Source organism: Eretmochelys imbricata, chromosome 1 (genome assembly GCF_965152235.1).
Source record: "Eretmochelys imbricata isolate rEreImb1 chromosome 1, rEreImb1.hap1, whole genome shotgun sequence".
NCBI classification, from domain to species: domain Eukaryota; kingdom Metazoa; phylum Chordata; order Testudines; family Cheloniidae; genus Eretmochelys; species Eretmochelys imbricata.
The window spans coordinates 10,390,683-10,399,702 of record NC_135572.1 but is presented as its reverse complement, the minus strand read 5'-3'; positions in this window follow the sequence as shown (position 1 = coordinate 10,399,702).

Genomic DNA, 9,020 nt, shown 5'->3' with positions numbered 1-9,020 from the left:
CTAAGCCCTTGGTTCTCACCACGCAACCCAGGCATTGCCCGTAAGGATGTCTCCCCCCTCATCCCCACAGCACCCCGGGGGGCGGGGGGGGGGAGCCAGTAAGAGCGCCACTCGCTGACACCCATTTGGCAGCAACCTGCTTTGAACTTGGGGAAGGGGGAGTGGGGGCTTCGCCAGGAGAGGGGTGGAGAGAAGCCCAGGAAGGTGGCGCAGGCTGAAGACAGGTCCTTACTCCTCCCAAGGTAACGTGGGAGGAAGGGGGAGGAGTGGGACTCCTGCAGTGGACCAGGGAGGAGAAACAAGCGCAGTCACCCTGGTGCCCGCTGCCCCCTCCCCAGTCCCTGACGCACACCACCAGCCGGGCTCTCTGCCACAGGCTGGGACTGGGCGGCAGGGGATGGATCACCCAGTGATTGCCCTCTTCTGCTCATTCCTTCGGAAGCACCTGCTGGTACCGTCAGAAGACAGGACCCTGGGCTAGATGGACCATTGGTCTGGCCCAGTGTGGCCGCTCTTATGTTCTTATCACCCTCCGCAGTCCAGGCCGGAGCTGTCCAGGTAGCAGCAGGCCATCTGATCCATCTCCACTCCAGCCACTTATCTCTGTGCCGAGGCTGCTGTGGGGTTGGGCCTGGCAAATGCCAGCCACGCTGAGAGCGAACAAGGAGAGACTGGAGTCCACAAGGCGCAGAAGAGACAGGCCCGCGGCAGGGAGTCAGACGCGCGGGTGAAGCCCCTTGTGTCCCTGGCAAGGGCTCAGGCAGTCCCTGGCACCGTCCGAGTTAGCGCCAGGAAGCCCCACCTGGCACACCAGGGGCTACCCAGGCCCGGCGTCCCCGCTGGAACGCTGCGGGGGCCCCTCCCATAGCAGGGCAGGCTCCTCGCTGGCTCCGGTGGTTCTGGGGAGATGGAGCAGGGATGGCGGGTGGCGCCGGGAGAGATGCTGAGTTGCTGTGGCTGGGGAGAGGGAATTGGAGGTGGAGGGAGGCTGGGGGAAGCATGAGCCGCTCAGCGCCGGCTGGGGCAGGGGAGCTGGAGGGGAGGGTAGATTGGGTAGGTCTAGCTGGGGATGGGGAAAGTGGGAGGGAGGGATAGCTGCTGCTGACCATGCCAGGGACAGCCTAAGTGTCCCCTGATGGAACAATAATAGACAAAGGCAGCACAGCTGGGGCTCCAGCAGGGGAAGGGTTCAGCTGCGTCATGTGGAGGAACAAACTGGAGAGGAGAGCAGGGCACCAGCACGAAAATCATCCCATTGAAAGTCAGCAGATCCTGAGACTTGTGCACCGGGCGTACGCACAAGTGCACACACGTGTGTGCGTGCTGCACGGCCAGTGTGACAAGACCCCCAATCTCCGCCCCCTGGGGTGTGGCAGCAGCTCCCTTATGGATCATGGGCAATTTATTCCATTTCCTTTTTTCTACGAATCCCAAGGTGGGGTTTATTTAATCTGTAGCCAAGACCCTGCTATGGTAACCTTGGTGGTGTTACCAGGGGAACCTGCTACCGTTCATCAGGCCCCATTAAAGGAAGGAGCATTTATAGGAATCCCAGCCGTAAAGATCTATACCCACCCCTCCATCCTACGCCCATCACGGATCTGTGATGGCCATGGGCTGATCTGAGTAGGGGACCTAGCTGCCTACTGCCGTGCCTAGGTCTCAAACATTAGGTGTTACCTTACCCAGCTGCACTCTCTAGCATCAGGGAAATCAAGAGCCCGCCCTGGAGTTACAGCTGCCCCTTGCTGGTTGAAGGTGCCGTGCTCCGGGTGTTCGATCCGTACACAGCCTTGGTGTGACGCAATGCGATTAGATACCCAAATCAACACGGCGGCAAAGGACAGACGTTTCCCCCTGTGCCTGGCCAGGGGATTACGCTGGTCCTGTCTCTGACCTGGCCCCAGTGAGCCTGGCATTTGTAAACTCCAGGTCCCACTACCGCGACCTGCTCTGGTTCAACCTCACAGCACTGGGCTGGGGCAGCAGTGACTGGCCGAAATCCTCCGGCTTGTGCTAGGTAGGAGGTCTGTGCCGGCCTTAAGGTCTGTGCATTCCCCAGCCCCTGAGCAGGATGCCAGCGTCCAGCAGAAGAGGCTGCTGAAATCACCACCGCCAGCCATGCTGCACGCAGGGCTAAGTGTCTGGGGCCCTCAGCATCCTCCCACTGACAATACAGAGCCGTCCCAGCAACAAGGGTCTTTAAGCTTCTCCCTACCAGCAGGGCTGGATGAGAGACGTTTGTGTTCACTTCTCCTGTGGGGAGGGGGCACTCAGATAGCAATGTGACGTGTGACTATAAAACCCGAGGGAGATAGAAAGGTGGGCCCAGCTGTTAAGCCCCATCAGCTCTGCCCAGTGTGCAAGCTGCTCCTTTGATTGTGGAGTGCCCTATAGAGGTGGAGCATCGAGGACCGACACAGTGGGGGTGGGGATAAATCTGGGAAACCATGAGCTGGACTTGGCTCCTCAGTTGAGAGCAGTCCAGAAAGAGGAACTGAAATGCAACCAGCCTCCCGGCAGTGGTGGCCAAAAGAAGTGGAAGGAGAGGAGGGAGGAAGCTGGGTGGCTGGAGAACAAGCTGGGGGAGACCAGGAGAAGGGGTGATGGCCCAGCAATGAGCTGACGAGGGCTCGAGAAAGAGGGAAGGGCCTGGCGGGAAGAGACGGAGAAGGAGCTGGCGTGTGGGTACATGGAAGGCAGAAGGGGTTGGGGAAGAGGACATGGATGGGGAAAAGGGAAATGGAGAGAAGCCGACAGACGCACGGGGAGCAAAGATGGCGCTCTCTGACACAACAGGAGAGAAATATAATGCAATACCGTTATATCTGTGCATAAGCCACCCCCATTATTAAGCTACAGTTTCAGTGCAGAGATCGATTCATCAGCTGTCCGGGTCAGCCTCAGCATTATGTCAGGTGGGGATATGTTTTGGCACATCACACACAATCTCTGACCCCAGACTCCTCTGCCCAATCCGGCTGTTGCTGAAAACGAGTTTCCACCAACAAATCCCTCTCCACACAGAGATTTTTAGCCTTGACATTTTTAACGTGTATTTTTTCCAGACCAGTATGGCTGGTATTTGGAAAGCACGACTCGAAAACTCAAGCGGGAGGCTCTTTGTGTATTCTTGCTTAGGAGAGTCAGGCTTACGAAACCTTGGCTATTCAAAAGCAAAGACAGCACTGCTCTCAACAGAACGGTCTTGTGCTGCCCAGAGAAGGAAAGGCTACAGTGAGAGGTGGAAAGGCGAAGCACAATGGCTTGCTAAGAGTTGAGTGCCCACACGGGGAACGGGTGAGCAGTGGGCTGTGGAGAAGAGCTGGGTTTGAAAAGAGCTGTGATAATCAGAGATGGAGAGAGGCTGGCAGGCTGTTGCAGATACCGTAGAGGGTCAGGAAAGGATCAACCTACAACAAGGCAGAGAACAGAGAGGGGGAACTGGGAGGCATTGAGATAGCAGGGTGAGGAGCGTAGATAAACGATTAGATAGAAAGATGACAGCACTGACCCAGCTGCAGGCGAATGGGAGGCCGGGGAGATAGATGGGGACATGGCAATGAAAAATCTTGACGACAAGGGCAATCGTGTAGCGGCTACAGCAGTGAAGATGAGCAAAATGGTGGTATTTGACGGGGGAGGTCTGCTGCAGCTTTCTGGACAGATTGCTTTGGGTGGGAGCGAGACGGACCTTCTAAATACATCTAATCTAGTAAAGCTGTCTTGTGTTCACGGACAGAAAAGTCAATGGAGCTCAGCTAGGACCACTCCTCTCCCTGACATTTCTAATGCATCCATCTCCACAGTATCCACACACCCGAGAATCTCACCTGGCCTGGAACATGCAGGCAAAGATCAGCTGGCACGTATTACTCACGCTCACTCTGAGAGCACGTCCATGAATGGAAGTCAAGCCCAGGAAGAAGCCAACTCGGTCAGGGGTCATGGGGATGTTCTTTTCTCCTCATTAGTCAGGACAGCAGAGCACCATGTTGGCAGGCAAAGGATATCAGCCCGAAGTTCTCACGCCTGCTCTGCTGAGAGATGGCCATTCCCTTCCTGAGTACACTTCTCCACTTGACGCATCTGTACATCCATGCAGGAGGCCATCTTTAACATGGAAATCTCAGGCCCCTGTGCTGACACACGACTTGGGGTACTTGACTGTAGAGGGCTCTCTGGGGAAGACCTCCACCGGGATTTCCCGCGTATCTCATGCTACAGGCTCATAGGCCTGGCTCTCCAGTTTCTGGCTTGCCCAGGCTTAGCTCCAAGCAGTGAAACATACTAACCGCCTGGGAAAATTCAGCATTTTTCTAGCTGCCGGAAGGGTTGAAAGGCCTGTGCCAGGATCAGAGGAGTCATCGTTTGAAGGTGCGTCTGAGAGGGGGTAAGAGCTCAAGGCAGCGTCCAGCATGGGGAAGGAGGGATGCGGCTGGGTTCACCGTCCACGTGGCACGCACGTTGAAGTCAATGGACACTCCACACAACTGGGGCACCATTAAGCCCAGCTGTTTGGGATTCCGTGTTTCCAGGCTCAGAGAGGAGGATTACAGCCAGTCTTGGAGTATTTCTCACAGCGCTAAGACCGGTCGGTAGAGAGACACTCCACAATCAACATCCCTTTGCCCATAGTTACGGATGGGGAATAAACTTTTATCCCTCCTCCTCTACAGCCAGTTTGTGACATTTCGCAAACAGCCAGTGTGACATTCTGTACCCCAAAGCCACACCCTGGCAACCCCTGGTGGTATAATGATATGTTTTGTGCAAAGCATGCCTTGTAAGGTATTATTCTAAAAGTCTTGATCTGTTGAACATCATAGAATCATAGAATATCAGGGTTGGAAGGGACCCCTGAAGGTCATCTAGTCCAACCCCCTGCTCGAAGCAGGACCAATTCCCAGTTAAATCATCCCAGCCAGGGCTTTGTCAAGCCTGACCTTAAAAACCTCTAAGGAAGGAGATTCTACCACCTCCCTAGGTAACGCATTCCAGTGTTTCACCACCCTCTTAGTGAAAAAGTTTTTCCTAATATCCAATCTAAACCTCCCCCACTGCAACTTGAGACCATTACTCCTCGTTCTGTCATCTGCTACCATTGGGAACAGTCTAGAGCCATCCTCTTTGGAACCCCCTTTCAGGTAGTTGAAAGCAGCTATCAAATCCCCCATCATTCTTCTCTTCTGCAGGCTAAACAATCCCAGCTCCCTCAGCCTCTCCTCATAAGTCATGTGTTCTAGACCCCTAATCATTTTTGTTGCCCTTCGCTGGACTCTCTCCAATTTATCCACATCCTTCTTGTAGTGTGGGGCCCAAAACTGGACACAGTACTCCAGATGAGGCCTCACCAATGTCGAATAGAGGGGAACGATCACGTCCCTCGATCTGCTCGCTATGCCCCTACTTATACATCCCAAAATGCCATTGGCCTTCTTGGCAACAAGGGCACACTGCTGACTCATATCCAGCTTCTCGTCCACTGTCACCCCTAGGTCCTTTTCCGCAGAACTGCTGCCTAGCCATTCGGTCCCTAGTCTGTAGCGGTGCATTGGATTCTTCCATCCTAAGTGCAGGACCCTGCACTTATCCTTATTGAACCTCATCAGATTTCTTTTGGCCCAATCCTCCAATTTGTCTAGGTCCTTCTGTATCCTATCCCTCCCCTCCAGCGTATCTACCACTCCTCCCAATTTAGTATCATCCGCAAATTTGCTGAGAATGCAATCCACACCATCCTCCAGATCATTTATGAAGATATTGAACAAAACCGGCCCCAGGACCGACCCTTGGGGCACTCCACTTGATACCGGCTGCCAACTAGACATGGAGCCATTGATCACTACCCGTTGAGTATCAATATCCTGTTGGATTGTATGTTCTGTCATTGTATCTGAAGTTATGAATATTGACTATGTACCAGTATTTCAAATGTGTTTGCTCCTAGGGTGACACCCACAAGGTAGTTTACATCCCGTCTAGCCAGCACATTGTGGATAAACCATTCAAGGTAATGGCCCATTAACACAGTAGGCCATGGAAGAAGCTTATCCTGACCTGATGGAGTTTCCTGTGGACGTTCTAGCCAATATATGGCTAATGGCTGCTACGGCTCATCGAAGCATGCGGGGGCATGTGACCAGCTCATGTGACCCTGGACTCCATTTTGTACCTGTACTTTTCCATTAACTATGCTAGGGGCTTTGTTTGGGACAATGAAGTTCCCTCCACATAGAAGAAGCTATAAGGGGAAAGCGACATCATCACTTGGCCTCACTCTCCCCAGAACTCAACACTTGGAGACACCTTAGGAACAAAGACTGAACTGGGGAGGTGGTCCCAGGTAGGAAATAGGGAATCCCAGCCTGTGTATGGAAGATTGGTGGAGAATTTGTATCATCAGGGTGAGACAGCGCTTGTTTCATATCCTGTGTAGTGTATAGAACTTAGATTGCAATTTTGTTTTATTTTTTAGGTAGCCAACTTTGATCTGTACGCTATTACTTTTAATCACTTAAAATGTTGTTATGTAGTTAATAAATCTGTTTTATATTCTTTACCTAAAACAGTGCATTGTTTGAAGTGCAATCTGCTCATGAATGGGGGCTGGTGCATTGTGCTCTCCACACTGAGGGAGGGGCGGACCTGGTAATAACTTACACTGATCGGACAGTACAGCTCTGGAGTCCTAGACTGGGGGGAACTGACTGAAACCTATTGTTGGTTCACAAGTGGCTAGCGAAAGCATTCATGTTAACTGCAGCTGGGTGCGTCCCTGCTTGTGTATGGCTGTGTAAGTGCAAGACCTGGAGAGGACTGCAGCTTGTCACAGCCTCAGAGTGTGAGATTGGTATGCCAGAGGGCTCAGCAGTAACCCCGTTCCAGGTTGCACCCCGGGGAAGTACGTCACAGCCAGGCAGCAGCCTTGTCTAATTCCTTACTGCTACCACCTCCCCACGACATATATTGTGTTGCACTAGCTAACACGTACATCAGGTATCTCTAGATGCTGCCTTGCTTAGGTAAAACCTCCAGGGTACTTGCTCCACTGAGGCCGACAGTAGGTAAAAAACCTACTACTTCTGTTGACCGCTAAGAGGGATTTTCCTTTAGCTCCACTGCTTCTAGAGCAGATGGGGCTGCATTCTATCCCCCATGCCAAGGGGGGCTTGGAGGATGGGGGTTAGACGGCAACTTTGCAGAAACCCATAGAGGAGGAGTAATTCTTCAGACTCCTTCCAACGCTCTTGCCTTCCCTCTTCCGTGGCATACACAGTGCTCACGCTGTTCCCGACACATCACCCATTCCAGCCTGCCTTCCCGCCCGCTAATGGAAGAAGAATAGCTGAGTGACACTAATGGGGCCGGGTGCCTAGAACACATGCAGGAGAGCTCTTCCATTAGCAGCGGAAGCTACCGTCGTGGGCGTCTTCATTTAAGGGTTGACGGCTGCCTCTTAAAAATAGCTCTGGCTTTTAAAGAACAAAAATAGCTCTTCTCCTCCAAGGTCAGGAATCTCACCGACCTGGTGATGCTGTTAACTCTGCATGTGCCAAGGTGCAGGGCACAACTGGGGGCAATGCCATGAGGTCATCTCCCGTGGACATCTACTTACATAGTTCTCACTCGCCTAATCTCTGAGACCACCCCCGCCGTTAACGTGTTTGGAGTGACCGGTCCATAGCAGGGCAGGGTCTTAAACCCCCGTCACCTGAATCCTACTTCAGTGCCCTACCCATGAGACCAAGTGACATACAGGATGTAGGTCGTGAAAGGGACACAGAAAGCCACGGCAGACAGAACAGCACATCTGATTAGTGCAAAGCGTGACCATCCCCATGGAAATCTGGGCCAATCACACACAAGTCACCCCAGGAGAAGAATCCTAAAACTGGTGCCTTTATTCTCTGGTTGTAGCTGCCAGTCACGGTAGGGCGGGACACACACATGCCCAGCCCGGCCTATTATCTATTTGGTAGCCCCAGGGTCTGCAGTCTCCGCGGCCCTGCACATTCTGTGAGCCCCTTCTAGGAAGAGGCTAGTAGTCTGTGCTCAGGGCTATGGGCCGCAAGGCTCCTGAGTGCTAATTCTGACTCTGCCCCAACTCCTCCTGTACCTCCGTCCCACCCGCCCTGACTGGAATGACTGACCTGCCTCAGCGGGTCTGTCGGCCTGTGGGAATGGACGTCCCCTTCTAGATTCACACCTTCCAAGGCCAGAAGGGACCAATGTGATCATCCAGTCTGACCTGTATAACACAGGCCAGAGACCTGCCCCACAATCATCCCTAGAGCAGAGCTTTCAGACAGACAGACAGTTTTGATTTAAAAATGATCAGTGATGCAGAATCCACCATGACCCTTGGTAATTTGTTCCAGTGGCTAATTACTTTCACAGCTAAACATATATGCCTCATTTCCAGTCTGAATTTGTCTAGCTTCAACTTCCAGCCATTGGATCGTGTTAGACCTTCCTCTGCCAGATTGAGCCCGTTATTAAATATTTCTTCCCCATGTGGATACTTTCAGACTGTGATTATGTCTAGCACGGGGTAAGCTGAAGAAAGAAGGGGAGAGTGTCATTCTCTGCCCCTTGGTTCTCCCAGAAGGTGGGGTGTATGGGGGCTCTTTAGAGAGAGGAGAGTGGGCAGTCAGCAAATGAGACTCGTTAGGGCTCCTCAGAGTGTGATGGGTTAAAGACAAGGGCCTGAAAACAACATGACAGGGTCCAGCATTGCCATGCAGGCACTAGGGACCAGGCACATGCTAACGGGAGGACAGACAGATTCACCCCAGGAGTAGAGACAGACCCAACAGTAGCCTAGCCAGGAATTTTCCAACAGGACATTTTTCCATGCTGCTTTGTCAAAAGCAAAACGTTTTGCAGAAACACACTGATCTCAACATTTCAGGAAAACCAAACCAAAACCCAATGAACAGCTGCTCCGAGTCTCCCTTGGGAACAACTTTCCATTTCTTTATTTTATCTTAGATAACGTCGTAGCAAATTGAAAAAGT